Raw genomic sequence first — 7,216 nt, 5'->3', positions numbered from 1 at the left:
CCCCAGATTCCAGCGTCAGTCGCCCTGGCCGCGGCGCCACACCTTCTTACACAAGATCAAGCAGGACAATACAAGCCCTGTGCTTATTTTTCGAGCACATTAGATCCAGTAGCCCAGGCGTTGCCTGCGTGCCTCAAGTCAGTTGCAGCCACAGCACTAGCTATCAGACAAAGTGATTCCATAGTGTTAGGACATTCCCTGACAGTACAAGTTCCACACTCCGTGGAAGTTCTTTTAAACCGAACACAGACTCAGCACTTGACAATTGCACGTTTAACAGGTTATGAGCTGACACTGTTCCAGCCACACATAGAAATCAGACGCTGCAACGTTCTAAATCCTGCTACACTTTTACCGTCAGTTACTTCAAATCCTGCCACACATGACTGTGTGGAAGTAGTCAACACTATGACAAAGCCAAGACAAGATCTGACAGACATTGCCTTACCAGATCCCGACCTGACACTTTATGTGGATGGTTCATGTATGAGAACAAGTACAGGAGAACTAGTAGCCGCGTATGCAGTGACTACTGACACCGAAGTTATAGAGACACACCGTATTGACACCCTGTCCGCTCAAGCAGCAGAGCTAATCGCTCTGACACAAGCCTGCATACATGCCAAGAACCTGAGAGTTAATATTTACACAGATTCACGCTACGCATTCGGAGTCGTACACGACTTTGGAGTGCTCTGGCAAGAGAGAGGTTTCATGACTTCTCATGGAACCAAGATTCAGCATGGTTCCCTTATTCAAGCTCTGTTAGATGCAATACATTTACCGACAGCTATCGCTATCATGAAGTGCAAAGCACACACGAAAGTTACTGACATTATTTCCCAAGGTAATGATCTAGCAGATCGAACAGCCAAGCTTACAGCTCAGACACCAGACATACCAGTTAACAAGACACCGACATCCACTCTAGAACAGACTACTTGTATGACAGTTAAGGACCCTACTCAAGATGTAGTTACATGCTACTCCTGAAGAAATCAAGAAATGGTCCGAACAAGGAGGGGTCCAGACAGATCAGGGATGGTTGACAAAGGGAAAAGCCACATGGTTTCTCCCCGACTCAATGGTTCAAGTCATTATCAATACCGCACATAGTCCAGCACATCTAGGAGAAAAAGCCATGTTAGACAGTATCCAGAACATTTGGTTTAACAAGCATTTACGAGCTGCAGCCAAGCAGAAAGTCCGTACCTGTATGATATGTTGCCAGTTCAACCCAGGTAAAAGTGTCCCGGTGGAACAAGGTGGGTTCCAGCCCCCTGACCACCCTTTTGAAGTCCTCCAGATGGATTATATTCAGATGGAGCGATGTCGAGGTTTCAAGTATGTCCTTGTAGTTGTATGCGCTTTGTCCAGGTGGACAGAGGCATATCCAGTTCCAGATTACACAGCCGCGACCACTGCCAAGCAGTTGGTTCGTGAATTTTTCCCCCGCTATGGACTCCCAAGGGTCGTGTATTCTGATAACGGCCAGCCATTCTCGTCTGAACTCATGAAGCATGTGTCCCTTCTGTTAGGGTACCAGTGGAAGTTCCATTGTGTACGCCATCCAGAAGCAGCCGGTCTCGTAGAGAGACATAATCAGACTCTAAAAATCCGCATCGCCAAAGTTTGTAAAGAGAAAGGTGTAGACTGGCTAGTAGCTCTGCCAGTCGCCCTATTCTATATGCGCATGGTCGCACATTCCAGATCAGGTCTGTCCCCTTATGAGGTCGTATTCGGCCGCCCTCCAAACATGTGGGGTACACCTAGACCCCGAAGTATTACAGATGTTTCCAGTAATATGCTGACAGATTACCTAGCTTCCTTGATGTCTGCCCTACACTCTTGTCGTTCACAGGTTGCCGCTGCATTTCCCGACAATACTGAAGTCAAGCCACACGAGGTCCTTCCCGGCACCCTGGTTTTAATCCGGAATTTCGATCGTTCAAGTCTGCTGGAGCCTCGCTGGAAGGAGCCGAAGTTAGTCCTTCTGACCACCCGCACGGCCGTGAAGTTGGAAGGCAGAAAAGGCTGGGTGCATCTGTCTCATGTCAAGAAATTTCACGGACTAAGAACTAAAACGTTTATTGACACTTCTACAGACACTTCCGAGTCTAAAAATTGCCCTATTCTCAAGGACTGTCCCGCTATTGACTTTGACTCAAAGCCTCCCCTGTTAGAGAAAACTCCGCAGCAGGAGTATAAACAGAAGCTTCGGTCTAGTAAAATAAGTCAGCCAGTTTAATTGTCTAAGTCCCCCTCGGGTGAAACGGTTAGACAGGTATCTGACATGTATGAGATAGACCCCCATAGTGAGAGAGTTAGTCAAAACTCAATCCGATGTATCGTTTTTCTAAGTTTTATATTGTTTTTGAGTTTGATGGTTACCTGCACAAGTTATGCATTTCATTTATGTTTCCCAAATTCTCATGTAAATAAGTTTTCTAATGCTACAGTAGAGCACACGTTTAGTGATCTGCCTCCTCACGAACTATCCTATCATCTTGCTATGCGCAAAAAATACATTTATCCGTATGTTACATTATTCACACCAGACCAGCAATGCCACTAATTGTTGGGTGTGCGGTCGACTCCCCCCTTTCCAGACACCGAAGGGAGTTCTGCCACTGTTTCCTTATCCGTTTTCACATAATGGTTCATGTGGAGCATGGTCCATGTTAACGTCATCTTCAAATGATATGTCCCTTCTGAACAGTACATGTTTTCCAGACAAGCAAGGTCTTCCCCACAGAACAGGGTTAGATCTAGAAAATGAAGTTTATAATTTGGGTAATTATTCTTCGAATTTTATGGTCCTGAATGTTCAGTCTGATCCTACTCCAGACTTACCTGCTATTTCAGTACTACCAGTCAAAGGCGAATTATGTGTCAGAAAGAATGGTTCCGCACATGTAGGACATAGTGATTGTACTACTATTGTCAAGTATAGTGACAGTGGGAAATCTATTTTTAAAGCTTCACGTCATTCTTATTTTGTTTGTGGTCAGACCGCATATGTTCGTCTGCCCCTCGATTGGGATGGAACATGTTACATTGCCTTCCTACTGCCACCAGTTTTCCTAGCCCCATCCGATTATCATAGAAACACACATCTAGTACACATTAGACATAGAAGGGAGATCGAGTCCCCGATTGTCGATCAAACTGAAACTGCTCTAGAACAGTATACAGATTTCAATAAAGGTTTCTTCTTCTTTATAGGCCCTATCCAGAATAGTAAGTTAATACGTAGATTGACTAGAACCCTTGGAGCAGTAGTGAATGAGACTGCCTCTGCCCTAGGTAACTTAACGGAAGAGCAATCTGCTATGAGATTTGTCGTGCTCCAAAATCGTCTCGTTCTTGACGTCATACTGGCCGATAGAGGAGGAGCATGTAGAGTCATCGGATCTAGTTGCTGCATTTTCATTCCTAATAACGCGCCGTCTGTTTATTCAGCTATAACCAGACTTCATAAAATTGCCCATCAGTTACACCAGAATCCAGGCACCTGGACATGGTCCGGTTGGTTTTGGAGTATAATTTCTGCCTGGGGATGGAAAGTATTGTCCTTTCTAGATATTGCAGTAGCGATCATATTCAGTTGCTGCCTCTGTATACAATGTGGCCCTGCGATTTGCGGCATTTGTGCTACCTCTTGTATTCCTAGTCCCAAGTTCCGTCCTAAATCCCGTTCCAAGACAATTCGAGACGAGCAAATGATACTGTATGAAATGATAGATGGTATCATGAATATTGATGTTTCCTGATGGAAACGTAGTGACAAGGAGGGAATGTGGAAAAGTAAATTTTGCCATGTTCTGTGTCCCTACGTGTTCCCCATGTTATGTTGTATGTGCATGATTAATATGCATATGTATTCCCCATGATCGATTAAAGACGCAATTACAGTTGTGTCCAACTCTAGTATGCCAGTTTCTAGTTCTCGTGAAAGCTACGAGTATTAGGCCTATGTAAAGTTATGTTGCCACGTTTCACAGTGTGCACGTTATTTCATTGTAAAATCCCCGTTTCTAGGCCTCAAAAGGGCCCGGACACCAGATTCAGCTCCTGTCTCCTGAACCCTCGCTGAGGAGCGATACAGCCCCCACCTGTATCCCTGACCCTTCACTTACTTCCTGCCTCACAGTGCCCGGCTCGGCCTGACTCTGCCTGCCAGTCTGCCAAGAGTATGTTATGATTCTAGTTATCAGTCCAGCCCTCCTTCTCTGCATTCCTAAGCTCCTGAATCGCATCAATAGTTTCAGTCATGGTCTAGCCTTTACGTCTCCATGTAAGAGAAATACTGTATTAATGGTCATTTAATATTCCTCAACACGCACTACATGTAGAATTATGCATGCACCAGTCTTAGAGTCTGTTAGCCTTTACCCTGATAACTTTTGGATTCTATCAACATGTTCTCTAAACATCAGATACTAGATAGTGTTTAGGTACATGTCGCTTTGACTCTCCAGACTTTAGTCTCTCCTTCTAGCGCAGAAGTCATAGCCCCCAGCTTCTCCCTAGTAACACGTCATTGCCAGCTTGCGCGCACCACTAGGTTAGAGGTCCCGGCTCCTTAGGTAGCCCCCTCCATGTTTCCGCCTCATTTATGACATATTCTGTTACGTTTACATCACATGTCTATGTATACGCCCTGTATACGCCTCTTGTTACACCTACTTTATGCCTTATCTTTCGCGACTGCTACAAACCCCGCCCACTGCTACGCCTACTGTACTGAATGCTATGTATTTTGTTTAACTATATATACTTGTGCACTGTTATTAAAAGTTAGCGCGCTCATCCCAGATCCTGCCCCGGCAGCTGCCGGGCCCTGCCATCCTATTCCCGTGCAGGTTGTCCTGTTCCTGTCCTTTATGCTGTATTAAACCTGCAAACTCCAGCTACCTCGAATCTTGACTCTTATTTATTGAGCTATGTGTTATTGTATATCTAGTCAAAAATAGAGGTATTATTTATTTATTTACCACAGGACCCTGAGGTGGTCTCTTGGGTATTCTATAATACTTTGTTCCATCATTGATCATGTTGTTGTTTATTTTACCTGTCTCCCGAACATTTGTAAAGTTCTCTGATACTTGCAAGGGTCCTGTTTGTGCTAAATAAAACTTTATAAACAAAAAAAGGGCTTTCCCATGCATCCACCCATGGATTTTGACGCAGCTCAATATCTACAAAGCCTTGTATACACAAATTTGCATCAAAACCCTATGCCTCCCTGAGGCTGGTGTAAAGATGAGAAATATTAATTTTTTATTTCTCCTTGTTTTTTAGGTCTCGCGCCTGCGTTGCGCAGTCAGAGACCTCATGTAGGGGGTTTGAAAACAGAGCTAAGAATCGTACACGCTCGTGCGTGTGCTTTTCCTTTTGGGACACGCTATTAGCCTTTGCAGGCGTCTTTTTAACAAAGAAAGCACACAATTGGCCAAAGGCGGGCGCATTGCTCTGCCCATGGCCTATTGGTGTCTATTACGCGCACCGCTGCCATGTGGTTTCAATTATCGTGCCCAGACACAGGATCAATAATTGAAACCCCATGTCTCGCTGTGGCACGCGCACGCGCACCACTCTCGGGCTTCTTCTTTTTTGGATCCATTTTACAGGGAAGCAACTAAATGAAAGAAGGAAAGAGAGGTGGGCTGCTCGAGCTTACCACTCGTTTCCTTCGGCTGTTGCTAGTTACACATATCAGTGGTTTGTACTCAATACACCTACAGGTATTGAACTGCAAATATAAATGGAAATGTTAACTTAATTAGTACGATACAGTGAGAATAAACCGGCGATCTCAGACATGGAACCAGCTGTACATCAGATTGTCGAAGCCTGGGTTGACGTCATGTCCGCTGGAGTATGGCCATATTCCCTCCCTCTTGCCTACATGGACCCTCGTGTACATCTCCCTCTTCTGCCTCTAGCCTGAAAAAAGTATAAAATTCCTCTAGCTGCCCAGTCCTTGCCTTAAATCGTAATAAATTACGAGCAATGTCCATCGAAGAAAGCTACCTCGCTATCCTGCGTTACTTGACGGACCACAAGCAGCCGTATGCGCCTGGTACCACGGGTAATGCCAAACGTGTAATACGCAAGGCAGCTGCTTGCTACGTTGCTCGGGGGCACACTCTCTACTATCAGCGACCGCCACCATGGTTTTCAAGCGTTATGTACAGATTGGCCGAGTTGCCTTCATCTCCATAGGCCCACATGCAGAGAAGCTGGTGCAATTGTTGACGTAATTGACCAAAACAGAGCACTGGTGGATGGCACTTGCAGTGGCGTCAAAAGGCAGGCTATGCCCTTCAAGTTCATGCAGCTTACTGACTTTGTGCTCAAGTTTCCCCACAGCGCTCGTCAGAAGTTTGTAAGACGTGCCTGGGAGAAAGATAATGTCAATGAAAAATGGTCTCAAACAAGATGGGCAAAGAAGATCGATGCCAGAGATAAGAAAGCCAAGATAACAGATTTTGACCGCTATCGCGTCATGAAGGCCAAGAGGATGAGGAACAAAATCATCAAGGCTGAAGTAAAGAAACTCCAAAAGGAAGCTTCCAAAAAGCCAGAGTAAATTGATTGGTTCATTAAAGAGTTCTTTAATATACTATCAGCGACGACTACGCGGACTTCAGCGCTTCTGCGAGTTGGAGGTGGTGCTTCCGCTTGAACGCCGATTGAGCCTGATCTGTACAGCCCACAAACCCATATCAGAAGCGCGACATCAAACTCGCCTGCAAACTTTCCCAGCAATATTGGTGGAGAGGTAAGTACCAGCAGGTAGGAAGAAGGCACTCTTATCACAGTTCATCTCTACTATAGTGTTAAAGAAGTGCGCTCCCGCGGGTTTCTGACGCTGTTTTTGTTATAGAAGGTCCCGAGATGGCACAACTACGGCTGCTGGTTACTGCTGGCCTGCACCGTTGCACTCTGATACCTTTGGGTCAAGTTTGCGCAATACTTTTTATGTGATTAAAATTTCCTTCTCCTCTGGCCACCCCCCATTGCTCCTCTCTCTCCCAGTGTTCACTCCCCACACTTTCGTCCATTGCTCACTTCTTCCTTCCAAGCTGGACTGTTCAGTGCAGAGGGCAGTTAACAAGGATTGGAATGCAGGGAACCTCGGGGGTTGCCGGCTTAAGACCGCTCGTCTGTGATGTTGATGCCAGGTAGGTACAAGGGATACTGAGCCAGC

General features: G+C 45.6%; 1 pseudogene; it reads left to right on the top strand.

Annotated features, from left to right (window-relative positions):
* Positions 1 to 6,176: 6,176 nt before the first annotated feature.
* LOC144819898 (large ribosomal subunit protein eL14 pseudogene) lies at positions 6,177 to 6,628 on the top strand (annotated as a pseudogene).
* The last annotated feature ends 588 nt before the right edge of the window (positions 6,629 to 7,216 follow it).

The sequence above is a fragment of the Lissotriton helveticus genome, chromosome 2_1 (assembly GCF_964261635.1).
Source record: "Lissotriton helveticus chromosome 2_1, aLisHel1.1, whole genome shotgun sequence".
Lineage (NCBI taxonomy): Eukaryota > Metazoa > Chordata > Amphibia > Caudata > Salamandridae > Lissotriton > Lissotriton helveticus.
This window is presented reverse-complemented; position numbering and strand designations above follow the sequence as displayed.